The sequence below is a fragment of the Ictalurus furcatus genome, chromosome 20, assembly GCF_023375685.1.
Source record: "Ictalurus furcatus strain D&B chromosome 20, Billie_1.0, whole genome shotgun sequence".
Lineage (NCBI taxonomy): Eukaryota > Metazoa > Chordata > Actinopteri > Siluriformes > Ictaluridae > Ictalurus > Ictalurus furcatus.
In genome coordinates this window covers 22,866,438-22,874,859 of record NC_071274.1, presented here as the reverse complement: position 1 = coordinate 22,874,859, position 8,422 = coordinate 22,866,438, and positions in this window count along the sequence as shown.

Below are 8,422 nucleotides of genomic sequence, written 5' to 3'. Positions count from 1 at the left end.
AAACGGTAGGAAAGCGTATTCCTACGTGAAACTACATAACGTCGTGCCGTCTGTAAGCAGATACGGCGTACAAAAACGCTCGCATTAGGTGACGGTTATCATATTGTGCGTTTATCAGAGCGTTTGAGCTTTAGTATGAACTAGCTATTATATTGTGAGGCGCTGAAGAAGCTCCCTGCAGGAAAACTGATCTCCTTTAATACAGCAGATTGACAGCGAGGGCGATGGAAACTGTACACATTCACGTTTTTTCCCGCCGCTGTCAGGCCCGAGACACCGCACAGCGCCGTAAATTTACCGATATCATTCCGGGGGAATAGGAAATGGGATTTCTCTCTCTCTCTCTCTCTCTCTCTCTTTTTTCCCTCTGCAGCGACAGTGAAGGTGAACGTCTGTCAGCGTGGTGTGTTCTCTCGTGTTGCTCTGGGCAAAGTCACGCTATTAATATCCACTTAATGACTCTGAGCATGCGGTGCATCTGCACTGACTTAAGAAGCGAGCTCGCATCTTTCATTTTACATCTCTTTATTTCATTAAACCCTAATTGCTCTCGATGCAGGGCTTCGTCATGGTGTAAACGTATAAAAGAGATCATATGAATAAGGTTTGTATGTACGATTACAGATAAGGAGGACGGAAAGCGATCCAGAACGTCTTCTGCACTTCATAATACACGCTTTTGAGTTATTCCTGTATCAGTGATCGCCCCAACACACCGAATTTAACATCTGGATTCATCTCATTTATCATAATACGACATAACATGACCAGATGTCGAATATTTTCTACACTGTAAGAAGTAGTGTCATTATCACCTTTATCATGGTGCTAATTTCCACAACATTTGAATATATATATATATCTATATATATATAAATAACTAAATAACTTTTTTAAATATATTTTGCATTTTTATTTCTATTTTTAAATTATATTTTATTCATATATTTACTATATATTTGTATTTGATATGAACACACACAAAAAAAAGCAAACAGTACATGTGCACATTTTTAATAAGTTTTTGTTTTTATTTCTGGTTTTAAATTAAATCTGTTTTTTAGTTAAATTTAAATTAATCACGTTTAGTATATATATATATATATATATACATATATATATATATATATATATATATATATATATATATATATATATACACACACACATAAAGTGAGCCATCTATTTTTATATATTTTCTCTATATTATATTTTTATATAATTTTAATTATAATATAATCTATGAATATATACACTAGATTTTTAGAATTTGTATATATTTTGGTTTGGGTTTTTTTCTGCAGATCTGCTAATTTAAAAAAAAAAAAATTGTTATATATTTACATTCGTATTCGCGTTTTAAAATGATATAGAATTTTACTATACAGCAATTCGTATTAAAAAATAATAAATATAAGCGTATAAGATGAGTACGCAAGCGTGTAAATTTGCGAAGGTGGATTTTGGGCCTCGAGGGCGTAAAAAAATCGTGTTACTTCAGTGCGTAAATACTGTGCACGGCTTGTATACGGGTGCATTATGGGTAATGATATAGTGCACTATGCAGTAAACAGGGAACAAATTTATTGAACGTTGAAGGAGTTTCTCATAAACGTAGTGAACGTAGTGTAAAATTAGCATTATACGAAGTTCTAAGCTGTAAACTAGGGAGACTATATCACAATAAAGATTAGTAAATTTACACACGTACATCTGGTCGCTGTTTTTACGTCAGGAAGATATCTGTACATCACTGAACGCAATAATGACGAGATTCAGTCATACAGCGGAGTCCAAAAGTCTGAGTCTGCGACCAGCACCGCTGTTCCTTTAATCATCTCTCAAACGCTAACGCAATTTTGTGGAATGTTATTTTCCAAACTCCATCATCCTTCACTAATATCCGTCCGGCGCAGTGTGTTATAATGACTGAAAACAGCAGGGACCAGAGCAGACGACAATTAACGCATATTTACCTACCACGGCGTGGTCCGATCCCGGATTCTGATTGGTCGGAAGGTGTTGATTAACTTTCTAATTATAACAGCAACTCTGACAGGTTTATATTAATGCGCTCGTTCGGATACGTTATCGTTTCTATAGCGACGGCTCGCTCACGGGGACTCGTACCACTCGGACGGGTCCAATCGATCTTTGAGACCGTGATGTTTTCGGTAAGGAGATCGAACATTTTGTTGAACTTTCATAGAAGGAGTCTCCAGTGTCAGAGGTAAAGCTGCGACTTTATGTTTCTGGACACCTTCAGGACCGAGGACGGAACGCTTCATCGCGGTTTCTCTGGTACGTGATGTAACGGGCTAGGTTTTTGTTTTATTTTTGTCTTTTTAACGTGAAGAGAGAGAACAGAGAGAGGGCCGGTGAGGGAACGAGTGTTCATGGCTGCTGTGATAGAAGTGAGAACACGAACTAACTCGTTTCACGGATGTTAGAGACAACTATAAATGGATAAAAAGTATCACGTATTGTTTAAAAAATAAAATTGTAATCATAAATTGCTGTGGTATAAGAGGAGTAAAACACTCAGGGATGTGGAGTTTTATATATATATATAAATGCCCCGTCCCAGAGTGTGTGTGTGTGTGTGTGTGTGTGTGTGTGTGTGTGTGTGTATCATCAGCTTGGGTGTGGTAACAGTAACTACGCTTCATCGTTGATTATTTTCCTACACTATCATGCCACGGGGGTTTATTCCTCTTCAGCCACGGCTGCTTACCAACATACTGTTTTGGTTTATTGAGTTAAATATAATATTATTATTATTATTATTATTATTATTATTATAAGATCGTATATGTATAATATTTAGGATAATCTGAGGGTTTTTTTTTTGTGATAAATATTGAAATAAAGCAGTTCATTGTGATCGAAAGAGGAGAACTCCACAGAAAATAAATAAATAAATAAATAAATAAATAGAGAGAGAGAGCGATGGATTTAGTAATAGCAATTCGGGGACCTAAAGGAAGAAGGACACCCTCATCGAGTCCCCCGAAAGTGCGGGTGAAAATAACCTCCACTGGTGGTTCTGTTAGCGTCACAGAGTGTGTACCGGAGACACGTCACATCAGCAATCTGTCTGTGCTGCTACACCCCCCCCCCCCCCCCGCCCCAGTTTAATCCGGGGGGGTTTGGTGTGAGCATCGTGGATGTCGAGGCGGATGACTTCGGCTCTCGTCGGTGTTCGTGTCTGTCAGCTCTGACACGCTAATATCACGAGTCACTTTCATTTATTCGAAAACACCATTTCACACCCTGCTGCCTTTAACCAGGCATTATACAGCGCGGGGAGAGATTGAATCGTGACACAGACGCCGGTGAAAAATAACCGGATATTGTCCCTGACACTCGACTCTATAAACCTGCACTGAACATCATTTCTTCCCTTTCCCTGCGTTCCCTCTTCTCTTCTATTGTGTGTGTGTGTTTCAAACTGAGTGTGTGTGTGTGTGTGAAATACTGTATGTGTGAAATAGTGTGTGTGTGAAATAGTGTGATGTGTGTGTGAAATACTGCATGTGTGAAGCAGTGTGTGTGTGTGTGTTTGAAATAGTGCATGTGTGAAATAGTGTGTGTGTGTGTTTGAAATAGTGTGTGTGTGTGTGTGTGTTTGTTTGTGTGTGAAATAGTGTGTGTGTGCTTGAAGTTTGAAATAGTTTGTGTCTGTTTGTGTGTGTGTAATAGTGAAATTGTGTGTGTGTGTGTGTCTGTGTGTGCGCGCGTGTGTTTGAAATAGTGTGTGTAATAGTGAATGTGTGTGTTTGAAATAGTGTGTGTGTATGTATGTGTGTATGTGTGTATGTGTGTGTATGTGTGTGTTTGAAATAGTGTGTGTGCGTGTGTGTGTGTGTGTGTGTGTGTGTGTGTGTGTGTGTGTGTGTGCGCACTCATTCAGGTTCTCCGGGCCGTGTCTCTGGTCGTCTCGTGACGTTTCTGTAAACTGCTCTTGATTTCTATAAATAGACATTTTGCTTTAAATTCGTCATGAAACACAAATGAAACAGAAATGCAGTTTATTTATTATTTTAAAATGATGCATTTTTTAAAGAAAGGACGTTTATGTGTTGGAACAAAAAAAAAAAATCTCACTTAACACACCATGCTCTCAATATTTTGTGCATATTTAACTACTGAATTTATTCATTTTAATCTTTGTTTGATCACCCAACCCCCCATGATATTACCCTCTCTCTCTCCCTCTCCCTCTCTCTCTCCCTCTCTCTCTCCCTCTCTCTCTCCATTAGAGTTAAACCCACCGGCAAATAGAAAATGATATGCTAACGTATTCAGGGTTTTCCAGAGTCTCTGCATAATTTAGGCTGCCTTCCCGCTGGATTAATCTGATTGGACAGTTATGTAAAGAGAGCGAGCGCCGTTCGAGCTGTCACTCTCCGCCCGGGGGGGACGGCGCCAATCGCTTTTGACACGGAAAACACTTTTGGGAATATTGCATATATTTCACCCTCGAGACGTGCCATAACACTCCGCGGGCATTCGCAGAATTTTATGCTATAGACGCCGTTTCGTTTCCTTTATTACCCAATCATTCAGTTCTCATCAGGGTTGAATTTCTCAATTTCTCTCATTTTTCTTTCTCCACTATCTCCTAGAAAATTCGAGGTAAATATTGTAATAATTTGTGGAAAAAAAAGTAATCAATTTAACCAAAGAGTCTGATTTTTTGCAAAGGACACTTAACCTGCGTTTTTATAAAAAAAACATGACGTCAATAACATCGACAACATCATCGTGACAATCACTTCATTTGCCGTGGAATGATATTTCTGCCAGTGATATTTAGACTTTCATTTTATAAATCAGCTTTTTCGTGCTTTTAATTTTTTCTTAAATTATATATTAAGTAGCAAAAAAAATGAATTCCAAATACTATTCTATTCAGTCACAATTCTGCCATAAATTTTTGACTCTCAATAGTTCAAAGCCAACCAGATACTTTTCAGCTATATATTCTTTAAACTTTAAGCAATAGTTTAGAGAAACCTTGTCGTTTCAGTTTCCTTAAAGTAAGGAGAAGTTTATTCAACATTCAGGGAAGGAGTCTCCAGTGTCAGCGCTGTGTACCAGTCAGAGGTAAAGCTGGAGCTGGAAGTTTTCCCACATCTTCAGGACAGAGGAGTTTACACTTCTTTGCAGTTTCTCCTTTAACCGTATTATTATTATTATTATTTTTTACAAAAGAAAAGTCAGAATATTATTATTCCAAGGTTCCAACTGAAGTCTAAAAACCTTTTAAAAAAGGAAAAGCAAAAAGAAATGCCCAAAAATGTTCAAACATCGATGTTGTCTGGTTCGTAAGATCGTATCGTATATAATTGTAGTGAGGCGCATCAGATTACTTTACAATAATTTATTTTGAAAAACAACAAAAATAAATATTCTATAATTCGCACTTGCAGATTTTGCTTTTTTAAATGTATTAATATATCTTTTAACAGTAACACATGAAAAAAAAAAAAAACATTCACAATTTGTCTGAATTTTATACAGCAATCATTGCAGTATTTCATAATCCTGAATCACTACAGCTGCGTAACCGATATTTAACATTTACATTTCCTTTAAAAAATTTAATTTGGTAAAATGGGGCATCAAGTGACTGATAAAAACGAATATGTATCGCTAATTAAATTCAGTTTTATTTGTATAGCACTTGTCCCAAAGCAGCTTTACAGAAATAAATACATTTTAAATGTATGAGTTTATCTCTAATGAGCAGCCAGAGGCGACGGTGGTGAGGAAAAACTCCCCGAGACGGTATGAGGAAGAAACCTTGAGAGGAACCAGACTCAGAAGGAACCCGTCCTCATCTGGGTGACACCGGATAGTGCGATTATAAATAGTGCAGTTGTGTAAGCAGGAAATTCATTACAGTTTCTACAGGAAGTCTGTTTTGTTGAACTTCTCCACTGGTCACTGATGGAGACTCGAGTGCAGAACTGTTTGTGGTAATTGTAGTGCTGAAGCTATCTTCGTGGTTTATATGTGGTACAGATACCCTGTAATCTCATGTATCTTTAGGCTGTCCATCCTCAGCAGCAGCATGTGACTTCCAACTGATGAGAACTCCAACCAGAAGTAGGGCATCAGGATGGATCAGGCAGGTCCGGAGAGCAGAAAGGGTCAGGATCACCGGTATCTCAGGAGTATCACGTGTAGCTGGACAGAGAGAGAGAGAGAGAGAGAGAGAGAGAGAGAGAGAGAAAGAGAGGGATAGAGAGAGAGAGGGAGAGAGATAGAGGGAAAGAGAAGGAGAAGTTATTAGGTATGCTTATTGTCCTGTAATGGTTAAGGACAATGTACTTTGCGTGAGTGAAAGCAGGGACTCGGGCAAGGCTAGCTATGACAGTAGACAATAACAACAGCAACAATAACTACAACAGCAACGGCAGCAGCAACAACAACAGCAATAACAGAAGCAGCAACAACTACTACAATAACAGCAGCAACAACAACAAACACCAGCAACAACAACTACAATAACAGCAGCAACAACAACTACAACAACAGCAGCAACAACAACTACAATAACAGCAGCGGCAGTAACAACAACAGCAGCAGCAGCAACAACAATAACAGCAGCAACAGTAACAACAACTACAATAACAGCAGCAACAACAATAACAGCAGCAACAATAACTACAATAACAGCAGCAACAACAGAAGCAGCAGCAACTACAATAACAGCAGCAACAACAATAACAGCAGCAACAGTAACAACAACTACAATAACAGCAGCAACAACAATAACAGCAGCAACAATAACTACAATAACAGCAGCAACAACAGAAGCAGCAGCAACTACAATAACAGCAGCAACAACAACCTCAATACAAGCAGCAACAATAACTACAATAACAGCAGCAACAACAGAAGCAGCAGCAACTACAATAACAGCAGCAACAACAACCTCAATAAAAGCAGCAACAACAACAACAACAGCAGCAACAATAGCAACAACGGCGGCAATAACCGGAGCAACAACAGCAACAACAGCAACAACAACAGCAACAACAACTTCTATATAAAAAAACATTTAAAAATAAATCTGAATGTTACTGGAAGGAAGAATAAAAATGTTCAGGTAATTCTGAAAAAATAACCAAGCCTCAGAATGGTACAGTAACACAACAGATTATGATTCTAACTCACTAGCTGCTAACATGCTAATCTACCGACTAGCCAGCCAAAAATTATTAAACAATTATCAAAACAATTATCACTTTTCAGTCATTTTTTTATCAGTAAAATCTCTTTGAAGATTCTGAGATTTCCAGTCTCTCTCTCTCTCTCTCTCTCTCTCTCTCTGTGTGTGTGTGTGTGTTTTGCTGTTAAAGACAGACTGAGTTTACGTTTTTCTTCATGATGGTTCGACTCGGCCGGTGCTGACACGTCGGTGGCGTTTATTAAGAGGACGACGAGTCTATCAGGACTGATAAACAGACTGGTACAGACACGGAGATCCTTCGCTTCTCTCTGGGAGGAGAAGATCATCCATCAAACCCTCTCTCATGAGCTGTGGACGATGACAAGCGCAGATCTGCTGCTTCTCTCCACACTTTATTCTCTCTCATCATCATCCAACCTCATGGAGAACCCAGGATGCGGTTCTTTCCCAAGGACTGTGCTGCTTCTCTGTCAGAATACTTATTTTAGTCTCGGGTTCTTGACGGTGGATTCAGGACGCTGGTTTGGACCCGACCGAATATTTTCGTTGACTAGACAAAAGTTTTCATTTGGTCTGTATGTTTAAACTTGTGCTACACTCGTCTGACCGCGGGAGTGAGGAGGTGGAACTCGGAATTAAGTCAGTTTTTACCTCAGTGCTTTCAAGCTATGAAAAAAACATGGATTTTGTTAACAAGAAGTTAGCCAACTAACTGCTAAATGTTGATTGATCTAAAGCTAATACGTTTATAAATCATTTAAACAACTATAACAACAGCAGCAACAACAATAACAGCAGCAACAACAACTATAACAGCAGCAGCAACAGCAACAACAGCAATAACTACAACAGCAACAACTATAACAGCAGCAGCAACAACAACAGCAACAATAACTACAACAGCAACAACTATAACAGCAGCAGCAACAACTACAACAGCAACAACAGCAGCAACAACAACAGCAACAATAACTACAACAGCAACAACTATAACAGCAGCAGCAACAACAGCAGCAACAACAATAAAAGCAACAGCAACAACAACTACGAAAACAGCAGCAACAACAACTACAACAACTACAACAACAGCAGCAGCAACAACTATAACAACAGTAACAACTATAACAGCAGCAACAGCAGTAGCAACAACAACAACAATAACAACAACTACAACAGCAGCAGCAACAACAATTATAACAGCAGCAACAACTACAACAG